Source organism: Lissotriton vulgaris, chromosome 9 (genome assembly GCF_964263255.1).
Source record: "Lissotriton vulgaris chromosome 9, aLisVul1.2, whole genome shotgun sequence".
Taxonomy (NCBI): Eukaryota; Metazoa; Chordata; class Amphibia; order Caudata; family Salamandridae; genus Lissotriton; species Lissotriton vulgaris.
Window position 1 is genome coordinate 141,678,242 of NC_141697.1, and position 12,264 is coordinate 141,690,505.

Here is a 12,264-nt window from a genome sequence, read left to right on the forward strand (position 1 = left end):
ATACATAAAGAAACTAGGCCTCCACCGGGCAGACCGATCGTTTCGGGGGTCGGTTCTTTACTAGAACCCCTGTCAAGTTTCGTGGATATCTTCCTACGCCCATTGGTATCACAGATGCCCACCTTCATTCAGGACACGAACCACCTACTAACGTACATCCAAGATATGTCTTTTGACACAGAACAAGATTGGTTGGTTTCCTTTGACGTGGAATCCCTTTACACGTGTATTCCACAAGAAGAAACATTAACCACAATAAAAGGAATGTTGGAAGCATCAACTTGGGAGAGTATAACGCCCATTGACTTTGTCATGTTTTGCGCACGGATGGTGCTCAAAGAAATTTTTTTCACATTTGAGGATCAGATGTATCTCCAAGTGTCAGGGACTTGTATGGGGAGTGTGTGTGCCCCCAGCCTGCTGAACTTATATGTCCATAAGTTTGAACTGGGGACGGTATTGACATCTGGCAATCCATTTCTGAATCATCTACGTACCTGGAAACGGTACATCGATGACATTTTTGTTATCTGGAGAGGTGATGAAAAGGCAATAAGGATGTTTCACGAATGGCTGAACAACCAAAACGACTTTCTGAGTTTTACTTTGGAATTCTCTAAAACCAGTCTCCCTTTTTTGGATTTGAGGATAACACCGAGAAATGGCGGGCTAATAACAGAATTGTATAGGAAGCCCACTTCATGATGCAACTCTCTTTTATCATTTCAGAGTTATCATCCACGAGCTCTTCGTGAAAACTTACCGTTCGGTCAGTTTATCCGTATAAGACGAAACTGCACGGAGTTGGAACAATATGAGGAACATGCAAAAGCTTTGTCACAAGACCTTACTGTGAAAAAATATCCCAGCCATCTAAAACGCAAATCGAAAAAAAGAGCAGCCAACAATAATAGAGAAGCTTTGTTGGAAAAGACAAACAACAAAAAAGACACAAACCAAAGACTTACATTTGTGAATACCTTTTCCAGGTTTTCTAATTCAGTAAAGAAAAGCATTAACTCACATTGGCAGATTTTGAATTCAGCGGAGACTGTACTTCCCCGTCCCTTGTTCGCATTTAAACGAAGTGCCAACCTAAAGGACAAATTAGTCCATACACGACCACAGATGACTAGACACCTCAGGCCACAAACTACGCTATGGAACCTTCCTCCTGTGGTGGGACATTTCCCCTGTGGCACTTGTACTGTCTATTCTCAGACAGAAAAAACAGTAGAAATTGATATTGGAACCACACGACTGTGGAAACTCAATAAACATACCAATTGCAATAGTGAGCGACTCATCTATTTAATATGGTGTCCTTGCAAGCTCCGCTATGTGGGGATGACTAAAAGAAAGATAAAAACTTGTATACAAGAACATAAGAGTACCATTAGATGTGGTAAGCGCTCCACTAAGTTGACAAATCACTTTCTGGATAAAGTTCACCTAGATACAGATTTACGCTGGGTGGTTTTAGAACAGCCATGGATCCCACCACACTTGACAGATCCATCTAAGTTTTTATTCCGGAAGGAACAACGTTGGGTCTACAGACTTAAATCAGACAGAATAGGCCTAAACAATGATATCCCCTGGGTATCGCTTTAGACACATTTCCAAGTTACCTGACCATAGATTATCACCTACAACATATATGGTTAAATAGATCAAACAGTTCAGTACATATGACTAACATCTTCCATACTTTCCCTAGACATCATTGGTGACAGAGGGTGATGTATTTAAACTTGGGGTATCGCATTATAGTAGAGATTCTGATGTCGGTCATTAAGTTCTAGATTATGTCTCCTAGAGAAAGGCCATTAGTTAGATACCACTGGCGGTATACTGGTTAAACTGTCCGTAAGATACATAATGGCATACAGCTCAGACAGTATGAGAAGCAGCGCACCGTTCCACACGCATTCGTATGATAACTATATACGGCGCATGCGTGTATGGAGTTGCTATCGTCCACGGACTTTAGCAAACTGAACACCGTCTCCTACCAATTGTAAGGGCAATTATTGGTTTGGGAGATGAGGGTGTTCTAAGTAGGAATGTGTACGAGACATTTCGGTAACTAAAACGCTTATGTAAAGATTCCAGTCAAGCACGCATGCGCAGAAAGTAGTGTTACCATCTTGGACGCATGCCCGATAGATTATGCAGGCAATCACTGGGCTACTACGGGCGTCAGGACCCGCGTTTTGCACAGCGGCGGTCAATCATGCCGCACGAGTATACATGTGAGGCCACTGTCTTGTTCGGTACCTCCCGGGGCGAGCTCTCTCACGAGACGAGGTACCGACGGACAGGTAAGCGGTGTGTTTGTGTGTGTTTTTGACCTTTGTTATTGACACCGATAACAGCCCAGTTAGCGGGTGGCAGTAGCCTCTTGTCATGGTCTAATCAGAATCATTCTCCTCATGGAGTGTTTGTTTGAGTTCTTGTCCCCGCTTAACACTTCGATGCTGGGGACATGACAATAAGTTTTTTGGGGTAGTTGGTTGGTGGGTCCTTTGATCTGCTTGACCTTTATGTACTTCTGGGCCTTTTGTTTACAAAGAAATAAGGAAATGGTTGAGGTGGTGTATAAAATTATAACACCAGCCACACTTTCTTTTCCTCCCGTAGAGCGGGGCCTCCTTCCTGAGCAGCCTGTCAGGTTGAGGTGAGGCAGGGCTATCCTACAGCTGAGTGTAAGTCCTTTATAGTTGTGACTAAAAAGAAGCACTAATAGACTTTTGATATTGTGACAATGCACAAAGCCCAAATTACCATGTGATTCATTGTCTGTGCCCTTTCTCTCTTTCTTTCTCTCTACCTTTCCCCATCCTTTTTTTGTCCTTTGCTATAGATACCTTGGGTATAACCTGAAAAAAAGGATAAGCAGGAATACTGGTGTTGTATATATCTTTATTATCTTTAATTCACTTTTTGCAGCAGCAATATCACTATTATATCTGGTCCTGAAGAAAGCCACTGATACAGAGGTCTGATCAATAGGCTGAAACATGTCGACCACAATGTGACAGTGGTTATACATCCAAACCACTGTGCTGTTTCTTTTTAATCCTGTCAGGTGGAACACATCAATAAAATGAATGTCAGTGATTCTATGTAGACAGTTTTAACTCACTTTACTATTTGTTCACACAGCGCTGCATACCTCACTACACTCATTCTCACATATGGGAATAGCACCCATCCTTATAAATAAAACATCTCTGAGCTCCTTCCTTAACTACGAAGTAGTAGCTCCCAGTGGCAACTTGGTTTTCCCCACTGGTAAGGAGGACCCATATGATGAAGCATGTCACCTTCGGGTGAGTGAGGGTTCTAATCCTTAAGGGATGTCTCCCCCTTAATGAAAAACTACACGTGAGTTGGTTTGAGAGTGGAAGGGCCTCACGTTTTGTGAAGCTTTTGAACACATGAGCTAGACTGTAGGTGTGTCTTTTGGTATACACAGTTAATTTAGGGAACCTATACCTACTGGTCTTTAAACGTTCCCCTTCGACCCCCAATCTACGGTAGTGTTATCAGAGGTCAGCAGACTACCATGTCTGTGATTGCTTTTCAATTAAGCAAATTTATTTTTTAAACGCCATCCATTTTCCTTAAAGGAAAACGGACTGCCTTTAAAAAGGAAAAAATGTAAAGTTTAAGTTTCATTTTGAAAGAGTAGACAGTTGTCCCTTAGACCACTGTCTGCACTTAAAAAATAATTTTCTACCATTCCTAAAGGGGAAGGGGTCTCTTGGAAACACCTTCCCATTTGCTTTGAGTTGGTGGTAAAGTGCAAATGTTTTGAGATCGCATTTTGGTCGTAAAACATTCACGCATACCAATGCAAATTGCAATTTGGAAGGGACGCCCTAAATACGCCCCTTCCAAATACCGATTCGCAAATCCAAATTGCGATTCAGTAACAGGTTACTGAATTGTAATTTGGGCTTAGTACATCTGAAAAGGCATTTAGACGTTCACAAACGGGCTAATTCTGTGAATCTGGCCATTTGCGAACACAAAAAAGTTTCGTACATCTAACCCTAAGTGTTAAAAAGCGTACATGTTCTAAAAAGAAAGGAGAGAGTGGGAAAGAGAAGAACACCAAGGATGAGTAATTTGCACATCAACTGGTAAAACTGTAGATGTGAAGAGCTCCATAGTTGGTCCTGTCACCTACTTGTCACTTGGAGTGTAAGCATGAGGTGTGGAGTGTTTATCAGTGAGCGTTGGATTGGAAGTGAAAGCAGATGTGTTTTGGGTACAGGTGTGTATGTGTGATTAGTTGGAGAATGGTGGTTATTGTGATAGTGTCTTCCCTGTTTTGTGGGGGATGTATTATGTAGGTTGATCTGAGTGGTGTGTTTGATGAACTGAAGTGCTGTAGCATGCTCATGTGCAATGAGGTGGTACAGACTGGTTGGGGGCTAGACTGGGAAGTGTTGTGTGATGTGGTGAATGAATGGATGGATGGATGATTAGATGAATGGATTTGGTCAGGTGTCTTCTAGTCGGGATGGTGGTTTGATGTGCCATGTTTGTTCACTTGTGGTGATGTAGTATGATGGAGTAGTGTAGTGTGATGGAAATATTGGAATGCATGTTTTGTGTGGTGGTACTGCGGGATTTAGTAGATATGTGTTCTAGTGAAGGGTGGCTAGTAGTGTGGCGATGTGAGTTCTAGAGTGGATGTTATATATTTGGTTGATTTGAGTCAAAGCACTGAAACCAAAGGTATAGACGGAGTTTGTGATGGGAGTGTGGGTGTTGGTGGGTTGTAATGCAGTGGGTGAGCATGTTGTGAAAAGACTGTGGATAATAGCATGGTAGTCTCTGCCCAGGGTAGTGTGATGTGTGCTGGGAGGTTTGAATGACATCTTATGTAGGATGTGTTTGTTCAGTTTAGTTGAGTGTTCAGTATGAAACATCCATTGCTTGTGTTAAATAGCCTGATCATGGATTGGCTGTCGATGTTTGTTGTTTCTTGTGATGTGGGACAGGAGAGGTTTGACCTTCATGAGAGGCCAGGTGCAGTGATTTTAGGATCACTGGGGAAGGGGAGTACCTCCTTAGATGTGGAGATCCCTAGGATTCTGCTGCTGAAGGCCGGGTTACTGAACACCAAGGCTGCTGGTCTTCATTCCACCACATCCCTCTTTCTTCCATCTCCCTAAGCTTCAGTTTTTTAATCTCACTCTTGTGAATTCCTTTTCATTCCCTGCTAAATCCCTTTGGCATTTTGCCTTCCTCCTTCTTTCTCACTTGACTGTCTTTTGGTCTGGGTTGGAAAAAGTGAATTGATGATAAATAACTCCAGATTTCAAAATATGAGTACCAGCACCTACAACCTGCAACCACAGGAAGAAATTAGCACTAAATGAAAGACAGAGCAGAACGCTGTTTGCGTTTCCCAAGCTTATTAATGATAGAACTCACTGACTTAAACGATTTTATGGCAGATAATGACCACCACGCTTACCAAACTTGCCCATTTTCCTGCCTCCACTTTACCCTACATGTGGCTGATTTACACATTTCTGCAGGGCGCGGTATGCTCGTTTCACTGCTGAACAGGTGTTATCTGAGTGATTTGTTCCCTACCATGTTTTTTTCTGCTTTTACAGGTAAAACAGGATAGTTTCTGTAATATCTGGTCATAAGTAAGGCTGCAGTAACTTGTACATCTTCTGATGTCTGGTGAGTTGATTACTGTGATTTATCAGGACACACCCATGTCACCAGCATTCCAACCTCTGCCATTCACACCTGGACACTGCAGATGCTGCCCTGTGGACCCGACTCATGTCTTTACTTTAAACAGTAATGAGAGCAGTGAGTGGTTTCAGCCCTTGCAACCTTTATCCCCTGACTTTAGCAGGTCGCTCCTTGTCACCAGGTAAAGGGTTTGCCGGGGAGTTGTAAATGCCTTCTCGCTATTATAAGACTCAAAGGTCGCTCAGATTGTAAAAGAGGAACTAAAAATTGCAGAAGGGCAGAGAGAGCCTGACGCCCAGCGCCTTCAGTCCATTCCCACGCGTCCATGCTGAGCCGAGCTTCTTGGGGTTTGAACTTGAAACGCTTTTAAAGCAGGACATTTGGTAAGTCCACATTTTTTTCTCTTGGCCACTAATATATTTGGGTTTCACCTGAGAATAATTAAACAAACAGCCTGCTTAGCCAATAGACTGAGTTGGGACTTGTTCTACTGAAACCCTCTAAGAACATCAGAGAAACATCAGAGACCTGCTTACTTTTATTAATAGTCATATTACAGGAATCACTATAAACTCTAGCTGGCAAGCTAACTGGGCTTCTGGTTTCAGAGAACCACCTGCAACATTTGAATGAAGCAGAAGGCTGATGTTCTTCCTTACCGTGTCCTTTCTTGTCTTCCTGTAATCACCCAACACCATCCAAGAAAGCACACACTAAATAGTTACCACTATTTTTCAAAAATGGTACATTTTGTTGTGGACCTTTTTCAAGACACTGGGGTATAGGTAAGATTGGAGGCACTCTTAACTCTGCTTCAGTGTTGAATTTTCACCTCCTCAATGATTTAGCTCAGAAAGTGGTTTCGAAAAACTGCAAATGTTTTCCTAACTAAATATATATATATTTTTTCATAATATTTCCAAAATATACTTGGATGGTTGCCTGCGTAAAGTTTTCCCTTATGCAGAATACTCAGGATACTTGCTCATTGTATGATTTGTGTAGTTTCTAAAGTAATGAGGCAAAGGTTCTGGGGCAACACATCCAGATGGGACCGCCATCCTGTTTCACAGTTCCCTCAAGACATAAAGGCAGAATACACAATAATATGTATTTTTCAAGATTACATTCACATAAAAAATCACCCTGCCAAATCAGGGTGATTGTTAGAATGCCAAGAGGGTAACCAGCATCGAGAAATGGGATGAAAGAATTGTTAGTATAGCCCTGTTTCCTCTCTTTGTTACTGAGGCAATATCATTGAAGGCGGAAGAGACACCCGGGTAGTTATTAGAGTCAAGGACTCAAGACAAGTAAAGGTCCTTACTCGCATCCCTCCCCCACCCCCAAGGTTCAAAGGTTCAGTTAATAACCACCGGGAGTGCGTTGACCCCTCGGATAATATTGCTAATATTGCTATTTTAAATTAAACCCTTAAAATTATGGGTGAAATTCACAAAATTGTTTGGTAGATTGTGTTTTTTTTTTATTCTAGAAATAAGAAGCATTTTTGTTATTTTAAATCAGACCCTTAAAATTATAGCTGAAATTCACAAAATTGTTTGGTAGATAGTGTTTTTTTAAATTTTACTTTCTAGATACAAGAAAAAATGTTGTTAGGATAAAGCTTTGCCACTGGTGATAACAGATGTAAGCCACAATATGAATTAATTTATTGATGATATTATATTAATTGTAAGGTGAATTTGCTATTTGAAAAATGCTGATATTCTGCTTGGATTTGATAATCCTTCTTCCAAAGAAAACATTTTTCTCTCTTCATTTTGTCATGAGAAATCTGATGAGTGCTAAAATGAGGACATATTTTCTGTACATTCAGTAATTTTCAAAATTCAAACATATCTTCCTCATATATGTAAGACGAATGCCTGATTTAAACACACACTTCATACAGAAGCAGTACCCTGTCACTTTAGTCCCTAATGTTCTACTGTAGATTCACCACAGAGTTCTAATAAACACCTAGAATGCTAATATTTTAGATTGTGACGACACTGAGGCATTCCTAACCACAAGGCTGCTGCAATGTGGCATGTTGAATTTAGAGCTTTTCCATTAGAGAAGATTTAAGTTAATGAGCTTAGATGGGGTCCATGAACATAGCAAATAAGATTTTTGGGTAAATCTATGTGGGCAAATGTGTGTCTTAAATCATTTATGGCACACAATATTTTTAAAGGGCTTCAAATAACTAGGAGAAATCTCTACCTAAGTCCAGCATCCCTGGTCCACATTAGTTTCTTCAGACCATTCATTTTCTGAATCCTAGCACTTCCACTATTTATGCATGTAAACATTTTGGTAGACATGGCACTTTTTAATTGTCCATTTAAATGCATTGGGTGGATTTAGTCGAACAGGAAGTAATTTGAAACAGATCTCATATTTATAATAAATAGATAATATTTTTTATGTGTAGTGAGGCCATTAGAATGAGCTGGTGTTTGTACATGTGATTTCTTTCCTTTTACTTCTGTCACGTCCATCTTCCTACATAAATGAGCATTGGCTTCAAAATACTTTACAACGTAAGTTTAATATAGGCAAATAATACAACAACTTAAAAATGTATTTTTATTGTATTCTCAGCAAGTCTATATCCCTCTTATAAGCAAATAAATGTAAAGATAAGTAATTAAAATATAGTTTGGAAAAGGTATCATTGTAACAAATCAACGTGGCAGCTATTTTTAAAGCACAGTGAAATCTGTCATGAAGTGCACATTTTTCACATATTGGGAATAATAATATTACAAACAAAGTAAAAGGAATGTTTCTGGCGCTTCTTGTCCCTGAGATGAGAACCATTTTCATGTGCATATTCAGCCTTCTGAGAGAATGATTCTGAAGCTGTCTTCTCCAGAATTGTCTCTTAGCACAGGCACAATGGTGCTGCAGGTATCTACCCAGATATGATTCGGGATGGGGCTGTAGAATCTTAACAGTACAAGGTTTAGAGCATCTGGGCTTCATATAGCTTGGCAAAGGAGCCCTAGCAGTCAATGGCAGAAAGTGGTACAGGTCGAATTTGAGGTACTCTGGAAAATCTGCACTGTGCTCAAGCATTGGAGCTGGATAATGATATGGTTCAAATACGGCAAAACAGTGGTTGATCGTCTTGTCGACACCATAGTAAAACTCTGACCATGGAAAAAACATGTGTATCCGAAGTTTGTCAATGAACGTCAATAGTAGGGAGGTGATAGTGATGAATGCCAGCTTGGTCTATTGTGACTTGCATTGTTAGAGCTGCGTATCAAGCATGCCACCTAATCCGGCCCTCCAGGAAAGCATATGTAGGATCTACGATCATAAGAGTGACTGAAAGAATGATGAGTGGTAAAGAGACCCGGCAGCCAGCCAGAAAATTCAATTTACATATGACACTTACCATCTTGTTGCATCCAGTGCTGTGCAAACTAGACTTGAGTGGGGCTCTGCTGATTCCCCATCGAGTGATCTGTCATTGTCCAGTTGGGTTTCTACTTTTCCTACGGGGACCTTCAGGAGGCAGAAGGCATCTTTAGAGAATGTGGTCAACTGCTGCATTTATTATATGTACTCTTCTCTAACCCCATAGGAGCTCAACTAGAAGGGGATGCATTAGTTACAGAAGTACTGCCCCAGTCCACTGCTTACCCAGGTCCCTTGGTCTGGTCTGCCTCTTGCCCCTTGCCATGATTAAATGATTTTAAATTGACACCTTAATTATTACTGGTATGTAGTCATCATCATGGTATTTATCAATGAGGTCTTACGAGCCGAACATGTGAATGAGTGACAATTGGATTTTGGAAACTGTAGGGGTGTGGGATATGTGGGAGGAACACTGATCTGGTGGTGGGAGATTGGAAGGGGTAGGACATTGATTGGTGGTAGCAGAAGAGGACAGGTAGGAATTTTCAGAAGAGTAACTTTGGTGAGAAATTTACACTCGATCAGAGATCAGATCTAATGGATAGAAAGTGGTCGGATAGGATAGGGCAAAGGTGTGCTTGACAAGTGAATTAAGAGGGTTGGGCAGCTGCACAACTTAGAACATTAGAAAGCAAATGTCTGCCGCATGGGAGGACTTTGTAGGGGAAACATGTGGGTCAGTTGATGGACAAAAGCCAACAGTAAGGAGACAGAACAGTAAAAACTATATATGTAAAAACGAAAGTATGTCTGTTTGTCCTTTACTACACCATTCATCCGATCGGCATGAAACTTTGGGAAGTTGTTGAGTACACTCCCACGAACGTTACTGGCAAAAATAAAAGAGAAACATTTGTTAAATATCGGCCCACCGCCCCCCCAGGGCCCTCATAATCTTTCCAATACTGAACGTTTACAGTTTCCGGTGCGACTCGCTTTCGCAATGACCATCAACAAAGCACAAGGACAATCGCTGCAAGTGTGTGGAGTAGATTTGGAGAATCTGTGCTTCTCACATGGACAACTGTATGTGGCCAGCTCACGCGTCAGAAAACCTTCTGATTTATTCGTGTACGCACCAGATAGAAAAAAACAAAAAATACAGTGTATCCACAAGCACTCGAATAAATAAATAAACAGAATTAAAACAACAATTTAAAATGTTTTCCATATTAAAATGAATATGTTTCAATAAAAATGACATAATGTAAATTAATTGTTATCATAACAAGTTTCCTTAAATGTCCTTTCTTCTGAGATCGCAGCAACGCGCGACGGGTAAGCTAGTGTGTAATAAATGAAAGATCTGTTAAGGAGCAGATATTGATAAGATGGAGAGGGTTGTTATAACCACTAGAAAAAAAAGTTTTTGAGATTCGTTTATATTTCTCTACTGGTTCTTTATGTTGACATTTCAGGCTATTTTTTATCTAGAACACAAACACCATCCTAACTGTCTGTTGCATTAGACTAGGTTCTGGATAATTTTATATAAACTACTTGCTGAGATCATCAAGTCAACTGATTACATTTCCGAATCCCCTGCCACAGCTGGCACAGCTGACTCTTGTTTCGTTGGGTGGGGCCCTGATGCCTTTCAGCATTAATGTATTTATTCCAATGCTTGTAGCAGCAGGGTCATGGAAACTGAAGAGCAATTTATTGGGCTACGAAGTAACTTCTGGTGTCCTCTGCATTCACTTGTCACTCTAAATAATAAAACTAACACGTCACGCTCTATCCTACATTCCTCTTCCACACCAGAGCTGACATTCTCACTGCGAGCCTTTGTGTCTTTTCCAGCTTTCGTAGGTTTACCCACAATTATAGACCTATTTACCACACGGATTCTGCGGTATGATAAATAGATATCACTTCTTAAGAGCAACTTATGCTCGTACTATCCTAATGCTACCAAAGGCATCTCCATACCAGCAAATAATAAGTATTTCCAATGCAATCGGTAACGCCTTTGGGACCTTATATGTATTCATCTGTGCAGCACATTAGCCTGGGTGCTGAAACATCACCTGTTCTTTAACATGGCGGGAAAGTACGCACCAAACTGCATGACACGCCAGGTTTGGGAACACATGTAGAGAAATATTGCCATTCAGTGTGAAATAGTATAGTCCAAAGCTCTGTTTTTAATATAAAATCAGGGACTTCGTGGTCATATCACTGAAAATACAAGATTTGAAAAAAAAATTATTGTCTACAGGTGCTCCTGGAAGACAATTTCTATGAACTGGAATCTAGAGAATACTAAAGTGATTCTGGAATTTTACTGACCTCTGCTGGTCGTTTTCTATCAAGACGGTTAAATAGAGGCAGTTGCCAGAAAAATTGCAAAAATTAAGTCCCTAAGCAGAAAGCAATTCTGGTATTTTAATGACCGCCACTGGACAAGACAGTTAAATAGTGGCAGTTGAACAGAAAAAAAGTCCCTAAGCGGAAGCAGACAAGTCCTAGGGCTGATCTCCAGAGTCCACAAAGTACATACACATATAAGTATATACTAATGTATGTACAAGAGGTCTCAAATGCTCGACCTATAATACAGAGGAAAGACTTTCCTTTACCAAGAGTACGAGTTTAATATTAATACAGACTGGAATCTTGTACATACTAAAAATATTTTCTGATTAAAGCTCTTCATATCAAGGTCTGGTCTAAATAGTTCAATAACTTTTGAAAACTCAATATTCTTCCCCAAATAAAAAAATCAAGCTTCGGCAATGCAATTAGGGCTGGCTTTTCACTGAAACATTCTTTACAATAACTAGTGAGTTTAAACTCTCAATGAGTCATATTCATACATGAACTCTGTCAATTATTCTTAGCATTCATGCGTGCATTCATCCACCCACTGACTCATTCCTGCAGTCATCTACTTACCCATCAACAATAAAACACACACACAAACTCAACAAGCAGATGCAATATAAAGTAAATGTAGAAAAAAAACATTCCTCTGTCTAGACGTGGCATGCATATGCCTGCAATAGAAACAAATTAAATATAGCAGTGAGCATACATCTTGCAAAAGTATTTTGTAGATAAAGTATTGTTGTTTTAATATACTATCGTGAA

At 40.3% G+C, this 12,264-nt stretch overlaps 1 protein-coding gene across 1 annotated transcript in view; it reads left to right on the forward strand.

The window, feature by feature from the left end:
- Positions 1–5,815: 5,815 nt before the first annotated feature.
- The window catches only part of SPTBN5 (spectrin beta, non-erythrocytic 5), a 2,284,272-nt gene continuing 2,277,823 nt past the window's right edge, over positions 5,816–12,264 (forward strand). The window contains exon 1 of the mRNA XM_086937224.1: positions 5,816–6,116. The gene's annotated coding sequence lies outside the window, so the exon portion shown is untranslated. The remainder of the gene's footprint in view (positions 6,117–12,264) is intronic.